Raw genomic sequence first — 10,374 nt, 5'->3', positions numbered from 1 at the left:
TTTAATTCCACGTATCATCAAAAGAAAGAAGACGTGTGAGCTTTTTTTGAATTATTAACATTTTATTCAGAGTGAAGGAGGAAAGTAAGCGTACAAAACGCATATTCTTAAGTCTTCAATGCGAAAACTTAAGGTAGAATCTTACGATATGTTCAAAGTTTCAAATGTCCATACAACTTGTTTGGACTAATTAAGAAAATGTGGAGTAAAAAAACTTTCACTGTTTCAGTCTTGTAAAAGTCTAATTCATATATTCCATTTTGAGTTAACATAGAATATAAATTGCGGTCAAATTGCATTATATGTACGTATCCGTAGAAATTATGGTATACTAGAATGTTTTTTCTGAGGAAAAACTATGCACGATAGACTCTGACACTCCTGTTTTATTACTAAAGAGAATGGTTAAAGTTTCCCCGCGTAAAGATTAAATAAGCAATTCTATACACTTCTTTCGAGGCGCCATCGTTTTTGCTGTTGTTTTCCTTTTGTCATCATGAAATATCCGAAACGCATCTAAGCTTAATCATCTTCTTGTTGTTTTATTCCTTCATCCAGCAGAAGTCTGCGCACAAAAATTTTAGAACTTTTACATTGTAGATCAATATTATGGAAGGGTTTCACACCTTTGATCTCAAGTCTTCATACAAATTTCTCCAAGCTCTTGAAAACCGGATTTAATATAAAACATTTGACTTGCTAAATTGCTCGACCTTCCAGTCGCAAAGATTACTTCTCTCTCCCTAGCTATGTCAAGCGCCAAATTTAAGAAATGCCTAGTCATTCCTGTCCTGTGATAACCTGCCTTAATAGCGCCAGTATCTGTTGATAAAAACTGCTTGCCTTGGGATTGCAATTTCCTAACCTCATCCAGGTTGAAAAACATTTCCATTAGTTTTGTATTTAGCAGACGCATAGGACCAAATTCTTCAGACTTTGTTGGATCAAGAAGATATTCAAATTGATCCAAGCTAGAAAGTAACGTAAATGTGCCAATGCCCACCAGTTTGTTCGAACTGTAATCAACAGCACATAGAACATTGCCATTTTCAAGGGCTTTTTCCAACATTGCCGTATTTCTTCTATGACATACTTCGATTGGGATTCGAAGGTGACGATTCATCAGATTATGTTTTGATAATTCCTCGGTAACTAGTGTAGCTGCCTCCACTATCCGCTGCTTAGGCAGGAATTCGTACTTCACTCCATAAATGTCAGATCTGAAAGTATAAAGGTTAATAATTAATTATCAAGTAAGTTTCAATGCATACTTGTAACACCTTAACGTCTTTTATAATATTAAAAGTCTTTATTGTCGTGAAAGATCTCACAGTATTGGTCATTACCGTTAGTTGGAAATTTCATATTCTTTAAAAACAAATATCGTAAAACGCATGGATGTCGTCGAACGTTTAATGGTACTACTTTTTACTCCTGTATATTTTCTTAGGGTGTTCATGCGTGCGCAAGTTGTTGACCTCTGCGTGCAGTTTGTGAATGCAGCCTGTTTACGCAAGAATGATCATATTTATGCTTATGGCCAAATAACAGTCAAGTCATGTCAGACACTCGATTTCATCTTGTGAGATCTGACACAGCACAAAAGACACTCATGCTGATACGACACGGGGACAGACAATATTAGGTATTATATTATCGTAGCATACTGATGGCGCAAACGCAGTGATCTGTTTGGTCTAGACTTAAAACAAACGTGGTATATTCGCAATATAGCATGGGTGGCACACGCCCGAGCTCTTCGTCAAGATCAAAAATCCTTTTTTGACGTTCAATCCCAGATTGTCAATAAACTGTCACTATATAATCGCAATGAAGCATACCCAGCGTCGGTGTACCACTCGGTTTTGACCAGATCACTTCATCTTAAATACTAATAATAAAGGATATTTATTGTGCGCCTAATCTCGCAGAGCTCTAGGCGCATGGCTACAAAAGAACTCTCATCAGGTGTGAGATTTAAAAAGGTGTGTTTTAAGAGTAGAACGAAATGATGCTAAAGATTGAGTATGACGGAGATTTGCAGGTAAACTATTCCAAGTCGTAGGACCAGTATAGGAAAATGATCTTTCGCCGAAGCTTTTCGTGACAGCACGAGGTACTTTGAGTACACGAGTATCAAAGGAAGAACGCAACTGTCTTGAGGGACAGTACTGTTGAAGAAGGTCTGTAAGGTATTGCGGCCCAGATCCAATAAATGAATTGAAACAGATTACTGAAAGTTTGTATTGTATGCGAGATGTAATTGGTAACCAATGTAGCGAACACAAAAGAGGTTGGACGGAGTCCGATTTCTTGACCTTATACACTAGTCGTGCAGCAGCATTTTGCACTCTCTGCAACTTTTGGAGTAAATATTTGGGACAACAGCTAAAAGAGAGTTACAAATGCACTCGCTTGTTCATGATGTAGTGAACTGGTCAAAATCTCGTGGTATACCATCGCTTGGTATGCTTTACTGCTTGAATAACTTAGTGTACACTACAATCTTTGGATGCCTGCTCCAGAGACTTTTATAAACAGCTTGTCATTCCTCGCTCCTTCTTGTTCCGGACCTTGAAGTAACCATTTGCTTTCCGTTTAAGTGACTCTGCTTCAGTCATTAGCAATGAACGGAAATTAAACTTGAATCTCCGTGTTCTGTGTTGACATATCGTTCCATTCTGTTTGAAACTGTACTTAGATGAGAGTGACTTTTCTTTTTTCGCCGTTTGATTTTGCCGACTCATCTGTATTTAATTAAAGACGCATTCCAAAGCCATGGCAATATGCAGATTTTCTCGCGATATAAGCTGAGTTTAGACCGATACGGGTCGGAGAGCACTCTTAGACCTGACAGAGACCTTTAAATGACAACCGACGACGTTGATCCGACGTCTATTGTCACCTCCGTGGTTGAACTGTCCTAGATATATAGAGGCAATACCGTATTACTTCAGTGTAACTCAGTTAATAAATTACGACGACCTATAGAGTATTTCTGTGTACCTGTTGCTGTCTGTTCTTTTCGTATGTTCTACCGCGAAGTGCATGTATCAAGACACCCTATAGCCGCCCACTTCAATCGACTACGTGACAATCAAATGACATAGAAGAAAACAATCTCACCTCATATAGGTGTTTGCTCCTAAAGTCGTCATCAGCCAGCGTAAACCATTCTCTTTCCTTACTGCGTTTTGAATAAGGTGCGCAATGATATTCGGTGTGTGAATTTTTGCCATAGTTCAAAAAACCTGTAAATTATCAAACGAATATATATATAGTATAAATTGGCAAGGAATAAAGTTGTTCAAAAGATTGAATACTCAAAACGCGAGTATTTTCTGCAAGAACTCAGAAGTAAAGGTTCGAATCCTAAGGCAGTTTGAAACATTTAAAACAACAATTCAAAACCTGCAAAAGATAATTCCACTGGAATAATGGTTGACGGTACCCTTGCCTCGGACCCTTCTGTTATTGCTAATGCGTTTAATTCTTTCTTCTCGAATATTTCAAGTTCCCTAAATATTTCCGTCAACAATAATCTAGATTTCTCTCCATTGGCAGATCATCTCCGTGGCAAACTTGACAATGTAACTTGTGACATCCATTATTTATCATCAGAATTTGTTAAAAAGGCACTCTTAAAAGCCAAGTCCACAAGTGTTGATAATGTTAATGCAACGCTATTGCGCATTGTCTCCAACCAACGTCTTAAATTTGAGCATTGATAGTGCAACATTCCCTGATATTTTCAAATGTGCAAGAGTTGTTCCGATTTATAGGGGGTCTGGTAATGTTAATGAAATGTCTAATTACAAACTAGTTTCAATCTTACCAGCTATTTTAAAAGTTCTTGAAAATCATGTTTAATATAATTTTTATAAATTTTTGACTGATAGAAGTTTGCTGCTTGAGAAGCAGTCAGGTTGCTGAAAATATCACTCTTGTCAAACAGCTCTACTACGTATGTGTAACAATTTATTTCGAAATATTAAAAATGGTCGTCTCTCTGCAGTCCTTTCTCTAGATCTTTCTAAAGCATTTGATCTTGTTGGTCACGGCATTCTCCTTAAGAATTTGTTCCTGTATGGACTGAAAAGATCTACAGTGGTTTAAATCTTATTTATCTGGTCGTTCACAAATTGTCTGTCGTAGGGGTAAGATCTAAGAAAGCCAAAACAGTTATGGTTGATGTACCACAAGGCTCAATTATTGGTCCTTTGCTCTTTACAATCTTAAAGTTTATAATTGATTTACAATTGTCCCTATTGTACTTGTAATTCCAACGTAGACATGTACGCCGATGACCAGACTCTTCTTTCATCTGGTCCTCTGATTTCCCAAGTTAACAATTCACTTCTAAATGATTCAATCTCTGTTAACAATTGGGTGAAAAGTAACGGCATGGTTATCAATGCGAGCAATTGCTGACATGGTTGATTCCATAATGAAAGTCCATACTTAATCTACACGCGCCTCTTCGACGCACAAACTGCAAATTCCACAGTTTCGAACGAGTCTGGTCAGAGATCTTTTGTTATGCGTGCTTCCAGGATTTGGAATTCACTGCCAGAAAATATCTGATATAGACCAAGTCTTGCGAGTTTTAAAACCGAACTGAAGCATTTTATTAAAGATAATATTGACAAATAGCTGGGTTTTTTATTATAATTTTTACACTGTTACCGCTTATATTTTATGTCATGTATTTTCCCCATAATTTTTAGTGTTTTTGTTAGTTTTTCTGATCTGCACAGCTCTGTTATGAATTTGTAGGAACCCCATGGAAGATTACTTTCCAATTGGTAAATTTTCACTCAACTGGTATCTGTAAATACATTGTCCTTTCATGTGAATAAATATATATATATATATATATATATATATATATATATATATATATATATATATATATATATATATATATATACAGAATTGTGAACAATGTAACCCTATCATAGAGTATTCCAGCTAACTCGTGGTCATGAAATATCTACCAAGGTTCCGTTCATTTCTTCATGAAATGCAGGCATGCACTGTCATTGGAGGAAATTGGAGGATACCTGGTCAAATTCAGAAAGGCTATAGTGAGAATAAATAGAATGAAATACAATCATAATGGTAGACACTTTGCTTTCATACAATTTGTCCCACTACCAGCAACATCTAAAGGCTCACCCCTTAGCCGACCTTTTGCAAGACTACTATTGTTAAATGTCATGCGACCTGGTATAATTTGTTTACAAAAGAAAGTTACTATATTGCTGCAGCCTTGCTCTAAATAGCAAATTCTTGTCCTTTACCATTTCTAACAGACGCTCTGATACGTTCTTCTTCTCTACAAAGAATGAAAATCAAGGTTGCCACGTAAATGTTGTTGTCGGAGACTGAGATTGCATCGCGTGTACCGATATTTGAAATCTTGGGCGACTATATGATGACGTGACTAGTACATGGTACGAGTGTAGCATTCTAATCAGCTGTTCAGCAGCATCCAGACACTAGCACATTTGTATCACATCATACTTCATATTGCACATTGGCAAAAGCCGCAGCTCTAATCGGTCATATACGCGCTTCTTTCTTAAAACTCTAACAGTTGTAGCCTTCCATGTTGTTCGCGAAGAAAAAATGTCGTTAATTGAATTCATGGCGACTAAGGCCAGATTACATCTAGTACGGCCCAAACCAGCTGTCTCTGTCTCACCTCTCAGAAATGGTCACATGCATATTCAGTCCATGCATCGCCCTCGCGGTATTCAGACCACACAAGTAACCATCGATCGTTCCCTTTCATTCTCAAAATTCATATCTGATAATTAATCTGCTTCAACAACGCTCGTTTCTTGTGATTTTCGGCCGAGTTCGAAAGACACGTGGCAGAAACATATGCGTGTGCGCATCAAGACACCCTCTAGCCCCAACCCTACTTGGCTACGTGACAATATAATCAAAGTGCAGCGTAGAAGGAAACAAACTCACCTCATATCGGTATTTGCTCGTAAAGTAGTCGTCAGCCTGCGTACACCAGTCTTTTAAATTACTGCCTTTCGAATCAGTTGCGAAATGATATTCGGTATGTGAGTTTTTGTCATAGTTCGAATCTGTCAATTTACAAACGAATTACGGAATTGTGCACAATGTATTCCTATCATACAGTCTTACAGTAAACTCATAATCATGGAAAATATCTATGATGCAGACGTGGATTGACATTTGACAACCAGCAGTCGAACCTTAAGTAAAATAATCATATTCGTACCCATCCATAATCCATACAGCATATGAGCGCAAACACTGGTACCCAAGTCCTTTAAGTAGAGATTTCACGCCCTGTTCTATACATAGCATCCTCCATACCCCCCATGTAGAACTTCAACCATTTAATAGTGGAGATTTGAGGAAATTTGAGGATATCAGGTAAAAATTGAAATACGGAATACCTATGCAGCTGATAAAAAAGGTAGGTTCCAGAAGGCTTGTGAGAATAAATAGAATGAAAAACAATCATAATTTAGACCACTATTACTAAATGTCATGCGACCTGATATTATTTTATTACAAAAGACATGTATCACACTACTATATTGCTACAACCAAGTTTGAAATAACAAATTCTTGGCCTTTAGTATTTCTAACAGACGGTCTGATACGTTCTTCTTCTCTTCGAAGAATGAATATCTAGGTTTGCCACGTAAATTTTGTTGATAAAGAATCAGGACGACTATATGATGAGGTGACTAGCACATGGCACGAGTGTAGCATTCTAATCAGCTCTTCAGAAGCAACCAGACGCTAGCCCACTTCTTTCACACCATATTCATATCGCACATAGGCAAAAGTCATTAATTTAATTTGTTAAGTTACAGAGAATTTTTTTTTGAAAACGGAAGACCGCCCCGAAATGGACTTGAGGTCTATCTGAATAAACGACCTTATGCTAAAGGTCTATTTTCTTGCTTACCACCGGACAGTTTCTCCCCGTGACTTAAAATTTAAAGGCTTACTCATTCAATCGAGCTCCACAAGTGAGAGTTCATAAACGCTACATAAAGTAAGGAATATAATAAAGGGAAAATGCACATTATCTTTTACTTGTACAAAAGAACAAGCTATCCTTTAGAGTGTTTGCGATTCCTTCAAAGATCAGGTAACTTTTCATGCCAACACCGTTACTCTACCCCAACCGTGATGTTAACCAAGGTTATGGTTTGAAACTCGGTCGAATAAGCGCTTCCTTCTTAAAACACTTAGTTTTAGCCTTCCATGTTGTTCGCGAAGAAAAATGTCCTCAATTTAATTCATGGTGACCAGGAAGGCCAATTCTGTCTCCTCTTGGCAGACATATACTTGCGATTGAGTGGATATCATTGAAATATAGAAAACACTTAACAAATATCATAGCGTAAGCAGGCTTGGCTAGGGGTGGGGTCACATTGAACAAACGTACACGAAGATAGACGGGTATCTTGGAACGTCAACGGTTTTATTATTCATAAAAAACGTTCTACAAAGTTCAACGGTTTACCAATTGAATACGAATGCTTTCTGGAAAAGAAATTGAAAAATGCCTGCTAGCTACCGGGGAACAGCCTTGTAACTTAAAACTAACTATTGCAAAAGGACTAAATCTACAGAGAAAAAGCCACTCCTGGAAACTACAATACACGAAATCAGCAAGAAGTTACTGTAAAATCTCAAAATGTCAAAAATATTTTAAATTTCAAATGTTCAGAGGACTAAAATCAGAAAAGAGTAACTTAGGTAGAATATTCAAGTGTTGTCAATACTTGTTCGCCTGTTGCTTGTCAGGACTCATTCAGCCTGTATAGTAAAGAAACTTTCATTGTTTCAATTTTGCGTAAATCTAATTCATATTTTACCTCTGAGTATAGAAAGGGTATATGTTGCTGTCACACTGGATTACAAATATCCGTAGAAATTAGATTATGCTCAATGCTTTTCAAATGCGGAACTTTGCACAATGAACCCTGACATTTATTTTTCATTATTTAAGAGAAAGATTAAATTTTCCCAAAAGTAAAGATTGAGCAAATAATTCTGTACATTTCCGAGGCGCGAATTATCTTAATCATTTTAAGCTCACTTGTTCACACACGTAAACTAATGTCATAGCGATGTCTGTTTGTCTGTCTGTCTCTCTACACGATAACTAAAAAACGCCAGAACGGATTCAAGTCAGATTTGATAGACAGGTACCATACGCTAATGGCAAGAACTGATTATATTTTGGTTAATGTGACTTGAATATTAATGAAGTTATGACATATAAGTTTTAATATATAATTATATTATATTTTTATATAATGGTTTTTATGGAAACAGTAATGGTAATGTCAACATATATCAAGAAATACGTCACAAAAATTTCATGAAACTTTTCACTGCTGACAATCTCAGAACATTATGATAATACTATGAGTGTTATGTCAATTATCTGCTCATATGCATATTTAAAAAAAATGTTATTAGTGATATAACCCCGAAATTCCTAAACCAAATTGTACTGAGAAGCATTGAGCAGTGTCAAGTTATGAAAACAGCTTCTTTGCATATATAATGTAGTTTTGTAATTAGTCATATAACTGCGAAATAACTGCACCAAATTTGATGCATTCTGCTGCAGATACTGATCGGACAGTTATCTACGTTTAGTAGTATGAAGTTAAATAAGGGTTCACAGGTATTGGGACTTTCCAAAGTTCACAATACTTGCTTGCATGCTGCTTCTCAGGACTCGCTCAGAAGCCTGTTGAATAAATAAATTTTCAACGTCTGGCTTTTGTGAGAATGAAATTCAAATATTCCCTTTCGAGTTGACACAAGATATGGTGACCATCTTGGATTTCCGATATCCTCAGAATTTGGATTTTATGTTTGATCTGATACAAAACTCGGCAAGATAAACTCATACCTTATTTTGAATATGGAAGACAATAGTTTAAAGATTGCTTGCTTCAAAAAAAGTTACAACCCTCTGTTTCGAGGTGCTAATCATCTCATTCACTTTGTTACTGTTTGCCTTTGTGGTACTGAACCCTACAAATATAACTAATTATATTGTTTGTTTCATTCCTTCGTCCAGCTGCAACCTACGAATAAAGATTTTAGCACTTTCACATTGTAGATCAATATTATCAAAGGGTTTCTCACCATTTATATCATATTCTCTGTATACAATTTCCCCCAGCTTTTGGAATTCGATCAATTTAGTATAAAACATTTGACTTGCTAAGTTGCTCGACCTTCCAATCGCAAATATCACTTCTTTCACCCTAGCTATGTCAACAGCCCAATTTATGAAATGTGTCGCTAGTCCTGTCTTTTGATAACCTGCCTTCATAGTGCCAGTATCTATTGATAAAAACTGCCGACCTTGAGATTGCAATTCTCTTACCTCATCTAAGTTGAAAAACATTTCCATTAATTTTCTATTTAACAGGCGTACAGGACTAAATTCTTCACACATTGTTGGATCAAGAAGATATTCAAATTGATCCAAGCCAGAAATTAACGTAAATGTGCCAATGCCCACCATGTTGTTCGATCGAGCATCAAATGCACATGTTACAATGCCGTTTTCCATGGCTCCTTCCAACATTGCCCTATTTCTGTTATGATATATTTCGTAGGGGATTCGAAGGTGACGATTCATCGGATTATGTTTTGTTAATTCCTCGGTAACTAGTGTAGCTGCCTCCTCTATACGCTGCTTAGACAGGAGTTCGTACTTCATTCCATGAATATCAGATCTGAAAGTATATAAGGTTCATACAATTGACTTATTTTTCGCTAAATACATTTTACTCCCTAAGGTCTTTATTATCATAAATTATCATGAATGTCTCGCAGTGCAAGTCATCAGTGATAGTACTGTTAAATTCCCTGTTCGTAACAAACACATTGCTTGACCGCCACACACGCAAGGATGTCGTCGAACGTAGGACAGTACACAGTGGGTTGAGGTACCGTGGACAGTACCAAGTTGTGCGAAGTGACCACAAGGACAAACTGACCATCCTCAGACTAAGATGACCAAGAATGGTTATTTATAGGGTAACAAAGACAAAGCAAATAGAAACCTTTGTAAAAAGTACAATAACGACTGTTATGCAAGGGCAACACACTACATACCAGTATACGCCAATTCACGATTTGGTTTTCTTTGTATGATCGACAAAGCGGTCATTGTCTGCTTTGCTAAGTGCTTTTCACACAGCAAATACTAATACCAGGATAATCACAATGTGTACAAATTAACTATTCTAAATATCTTACTTCATTATGAAGATAAGAAAAAAGTTACAGATAACAACGTCATGCTGTTCTATCTGTCTTTTTCTAGCGAAGAAG

At 36.7% G+C, this 10,374-nt stretch overlaps 1 long non-coding RNA gene across 1 annotated transcript; it reads right to left on the bottom strand.

The window, feature by feature from the left end:
- Positions 1-660: 660 nt before the first annotated feature.
- LOC139133206 (uncharacterized) lies at positions 661-6,269 on the bottom strand. The gene is made up of 3 exons (XR_011552548.1): positions 5,983-6,269; positions 3,127-3,251; positions 661-1,220 (listed from the first exon to the last, which is right to left on the bottom strand). It is a non-coding gene; the product is annotated as an uncharacterized lncRNA (long non-coding RNA).
- Between the last annotated feature and the right edge of the window lie 4,105 nt (positions 6,270-10,374).

This window comes from Ptychodera flava, chromosome 1, assembly GCF_041260155.1.
Source record: "Ptychodera flava strain L36383 chromosome 1, AS_Pfla_20210202, whole genome shotgun sequence".
In the NCBI taxonomy this organism is placed as follows: domain Eukaryota; kingdom Metazoa; phylum Hemichordata; class Enteropneusta; family Ptychoderidae; genus Ptychodera; species Ptychodera flava.
This window is presented reverse-complemented; position numbering and strand designations above follow the sequence as displayed.